Genomic DNA, 5,710 nt, shown 5'->3' on the forward strand with positions numbered 1-5,710 from the left:
TAGGGTCACATTTAGCTATAAGTTAAGAAATAAAACAAGCAATATAATTCAATCTTGTTAAAAATCCTCTTACTTCTTTTTGCATATGTGGAGGTGATAGCTCTTGGATGGCACGTATCTTATATGGATTCACCTCGATTTCTCTTTTATTGATGATAAATCCTAGTAATTTTTTTGAGGTTGTATCAAAAGTGCATTTAGTTGGATTGAGCTTGAGCTAAAACTTTCTTAATCTCTTAAATAACTTTTTAAGATTAGCAACATGATTTTTTTTTTCAGGGATTTGGCAATCATGTCATCCATATACACCTCTATTTCTTTATGTATTATATCATGGAATAGAGTTACCATGGCTCTTTAATAAGTTGTCCTAACATTTTTTAAACTGAAGGGAATGACTTTTTAGCAAAATGTTTCCCATAATATCACAAAAGTAGTATTTTTCATATCTTCTTAAGCCATTTTAATTTGATTAAGCCTAAAAACTGATCCATAAATAAAAACAGAGAGTGCCTTGTGGTATTGTCCACTAAGGTATCAATGTGAAGCAATGAAAAATTATCTTTTGGACTTGCTCTATTCAAATTTTGATAATCAACCCATATTCTTACTTTGTCATCTTTCTTTTGTACTGAAACGATATTTGTTACCCATTCGAGATATTTGGTCATTTCTAAGAATCCCACAGCAAATTATTTTTTTTATTTCATCTTTTATTTTTAACAACATTTTAGGTTTGATCCTTCTCAACTTTTATTTAATTGGTTTACACTCAGGCTTCAGAAGTAGCTTATACACTATAATTTCAGTATCCAACCTTGACATATCTTGCTATGATTAAGCAAATACATCTACATATTTGTGTAGTAACTTTATTAGCTCTTACTTTATTGGTGATGACATTGAAGTACCAATCTTAATCTAATTTTTAGTTTCTTTGTCCACAAATTGACAACTTCAGTGGCTTTTTGATGAGGTATGATTTGCTTCTTTTCTTGTTCCATTAATCTTAATAATTTGGGGATATTACATGGTTTTTCATATTCTTTTTATCATCAAGTTCACTAATATAAACAAAATTTTCAAAATCAAATCTCGAAATATTGTCATGATGATTTTCACATTCATTATTCAGATATCTGAAAGTAAGTCAAAAGGATGAAATATAGAGGGATGCATAGTAATGCAAGGAATTGAAATGAAAGAGGAAAAAAATGGACAAATGCACTATGCTTGTCATTTATTCAATTGAAAATGAGGAAAAAAACACATATAAGACATTTAATACTTTTAACAAAGGCATTTAGATTAGGTTCAACACATTACTTTAGAGAAAATTTAAAAACAACAGGCAGCTTTGCAATGTGCCAATTCTTTAGTTTTGCACTAGGAGGAGTAAGATATGCCCATGGACAACCTAGATTTTCATTTCCATTTTTTTTACCCATATTTGTATTAAAAATTTAGTAAGGATATCTTCCAATGAGAGTGTAAACCCTTTTTTATGTTTTTTGTTGTATTTGGATAGATATAGTCAGTTAAGATGAAAGTCTCGTATTGGGGAGAAAAGGATAGGCCTTTAGTTCTGCCTTTTATCTTAAAAAATGAGCCAACCTTTTTTCTCTTTTCTCCTTTATGAACTTTATTCTTTATTTTCGAGTTGGCTTGTACCCTAAACCAAATCAATTATCTTTCTTAGGCATAATCCATGGTCATTGTATCCCCTGCAAGTCAGCCCATACTTATTGTCTTTTTCCTACAACTTCTTTAAGGGCCATCTTGAAAACTTTGGATAAACATGGAATAGGCACTTTTAATCCTTCACCCACTAGGTTGCATTAACAAATTCAAAGGATCTCAAAGAACATTTTGGGGCTTCCTCAGCTACTTTAACGTATAATGCAATAGATGGTTTAGTCACCAATAGATCTTATTCACTAACAATAATGACTATCTTTTCATCAATTATGAATTCACTTTTTGATGCAAAGTGGAAGGGATAGCTCTTACCATGTGAATCTATGGCCTTCCTAAAAAACATCTATAAGAATGAGTGATATCCATGACTTGAAAGACTATACCAAAAGTACTTAGGTCGATTGAAATTGTAACTCGATATCATCTATCACTTCAATGCAAGTCTCATAAAAAACCCTTACTATTATGTGACTTGTCTTCATGTAAGACATATTGAATGGCAATCTAGACAGTGTAGTCATAGGCATGACATTAAAAAAAAATTATTATCAATGAGCACCTTTACTATTGGGTAAAATCTTATCATCACTAAATGATGTAAAATTCTCTACTGTGATATTTTTCACTATGTGATCAAGTTTTTTTCCAAATATATTGTGAACTGCATAAGCCTCATTAAGTATTTTAAGTAAGGCATTTCTATGAGGCTCAAAATTTAACAATAACAAAATTATAGAAATTTGAGATGATAGACGATTTAATTACTTCACCATACTATACTCATTATGCTTAATAAGTTTTAAGAACTCACAAGATTATTTTTTTGTAATTGGATTTTTACATTCTCAGCCTAGAACTGAGGCTAAGTGAATCTTTTGATATTGGGTGGTCTATTTTCTTTTTTTAAGCTTGTCTTCCCTTCATTTGCTTTTTTTTTTTTATGCTCTCTCTAGTGTTTCTAGAGTATAGAACTGGTTACTTCAAGTTATGCCCCCTATACCATTTTTGTTGTACTTGTATCAAATAAGCCACATTAAAGGGAACCATTATCCAAACTTTGTGATATGATATTACAATGATATTTTCAAGGGATTGCCTTATTAGTTTTGTACAAAAATGGGCTAGGGACTTCAATTGTCACCTTTGGTATAGTCGTACAAATTGGTTCATCAATTTTAACACTCAATTTCTCATTATAAAAGATGGTAATAGGGTCAAAATTCATACAAATTGGCTTATCAAACTTAACACTTGGTTTCTCTTCATAAAAGATGGTAACAGGCTTAAAATTCATTCGATAAAACCTACTTTTAGATGAATCTCTTATCACAACATTCATTAAACTTTTTTCATATTCTTTATAAAATTTAATCAAGAAAAAATCCATCATCCTTTGTAATTCTTGTCTAAATGCTTCACAATCCTAAAATGAATGACCAACCATCCCCATATGAAATTCACAAATTTGATTAGGATTATATGTGAAATTTTCATTGTCTGAGTTTTTAGCTATTGGGCAAATCATATTAGCTTTCATTAGAGCAAAAAATATTTGATCCATAAGGGTTTTGATCTTATTTACTTATCTTTTAATATTCTGAGTTGTCTCACTACTTAAAGCATTTACTGACCCTCCACTATGATTAGGTAATGTATTGGCCTCCACACTTAGTCCAGCCTTGGTTATAAAATTCAAAATTCGATTTTGATTTTTCAGTGGTGATAACTTGCACTTCTGTTCATTTTTTCTTAGGTAGTCCTCTTTTTTTGATATAGAAACATCACCCCCTTCAATTTTTCCATTTTTAATGGTATTTTCTATTATATCGCCCGTAATCACCATATTAGTAAAGTTTTTCATTGCATGACCAATAAGCTTATCATAGTATGAGACTCGAGGGTATTGATGAATATAATAGTCATTTCTTTCTCAGTGAGAAGAGGCTGAACTTGAGTAGCAATATCTCGCCATCTCTCACCATATTTTTTAAAGTTTCGTTAACCTTTTTTTTCATATTTTATAAAGACAGTCTATTTGGAGCCATGTCTGTGATATATTTGTATTGAGTAATAAATTCTTTGGTCAGATCTTTTCATGAATGAATACGGCTCCTGTCTAATTGAATATACCATCTGGCAGTTGATATAGTAAGACTATCATAAAAATAATGGATAAGTAACTTATCATTATTTGTATGCTTGACTTTTTTTCAATAGAACATGGTGATATGTGGTTGTGGGCATTTGGTTCTATCATATTTTTTAAATTTTGATACTTTAAACTTTGGTGGGATTACTAAATCTGGAACCAAATTGAGTTCACTTGCATCAATTGTGTTAAAATTTTTTACATTTTTAACAACTTGTAGCCTTTCTTATAAGAGATCTAATTTTTACTATGCTTTTATATCTCAAATTGTTCAAACATGCCTTTCTTTAGTCTTTCTTATTCTTTTGGGTCATCTAAATCTAGGACCATAATCGACTCAACATGAGTTGCCTCAATGTTTAGACCAACCTATCCTTGACTCCGTGATTGAACTGTGAAGAGAGGTAAATTAAACTGAGCATATGGCTGCCTTTCAAGCTATGTCATTTGTGGATGCATTTGATGAGAGGCTTAAACATAGGGTCGAGTGAATCTTGGTGAATACAATGGATTTTCTCTATCACTAGTGTTTTTTTTAGCTTGAGGCTCTTTTTTGGTGGTCACTTCTTCAATTATCCCTTTTCTCTTGGTCGTTTTCCTTATCATGTTCATCATTGTAGCCATTTCTTTTTTAGTCTCTTTTTGAGATCTAGTCATTTGTTCTATCAACTTTTGTTGAGACCTAATCATCTACTCTTGCATATCAAATTAAGCTTTCTCCATTCTCTTCATTATAGATGTTTGCTCATTTTTCATAATTTTGATTTGTTAGCGAGTGTTGTAACGATGACAAGTGGTCTGATTTATATTTTCTGATAGCTTAACTATCCTTGCACCTATTCTAGTTAAGGGAAACTCACCAAGATTTTTTATTTTGAGGTATTTTTCTTTTAGTCATAATGGATTTTTTAAATTTAACATTGAATGGAGCACACATATGATACATGAATGCAAAAGATGTGCTTGTTATATATCCAATATTTGTAAAAGATTTTAAATCTAAACTTGAACTACCATATCATAACGTCACATTATTTTTATTGAATACTTCTTTCATTACAATATTAAAATTTTCAAAAGAAGCACCTTACATGCTTGTACTGTTTATAAGCACTAACTAGAAAATTAATCAAGTTTTGGTTGTGCTATCCTAGGTAAACTTCTTCATTTATTTGTTTAACTTTTTAGACTATGTCTTTTGCTTTAAAGCTAACTCTCTTATCTATTTTACCAGGTGAATGGCTTGAAATTCCTTTAGCTGACATTTTTCCTTCTAATATTGTACTCTATGTTTAAATTGATCTAGTTTTTTTTAAAAAACTTGAATGACTTGATGTCAATAATGCATTTGTTGTTTCAAGTCTTTTATGAGACCTTGCAATATCTTTTTTGTTTCCACAGACTGACTAAGCTCTTCTTTCTTAGATAACAAACAGAACCAAAGCTATTTTATGTTCTTTTTAAATTCTTCAGGTCATTAAAGTGACGGACCTATGCTAGCTTCTAAAAATCTCTTTTTATTCTTTTTCAAGCCTTCGAGATTTTGCTGTACTTTATTAGTCTTATCTTTTCACTTATTAATATCATATTAAAGTCTCTTCTTTTTAAGCTCTTATATTTCTTTTTCTTTTTCAATTTTGTGCTTCATAATCTTCATGTCTTCAAGGATCTTTTTGCAAAAGGCATATTCTTGGTGGCATGTTCTCTCTTTTTTGGGATCAACTTAGCTTATGATGTATTGACTCCTCTGTATCAGATATTCAGGTGTAGCTTTGTTTGTATAACCCCTACGATCCGTTCCCTGAGTCTATTTCCATTATTTGATAATCTCTTTTACCTTTCTAAGAAATCTTGGCTCCTCAA

The sequence above is a fragment of the Durio zibethinus genome, chromosome 4 (assembly GCF_047325235.1).
Source record: "Durio zibethinus cultivar Kanyao isolate XHJ-2024 chromosome 4, ASM4732523v1, whole genome shotgun sequence".
Classification (NCBI taxonomy): Eukaryota; Viridiplantae; Streptophyta; class Magnoliopsida; order Malvales; family Malvaceae; genus Durio; species Durio zibethinus.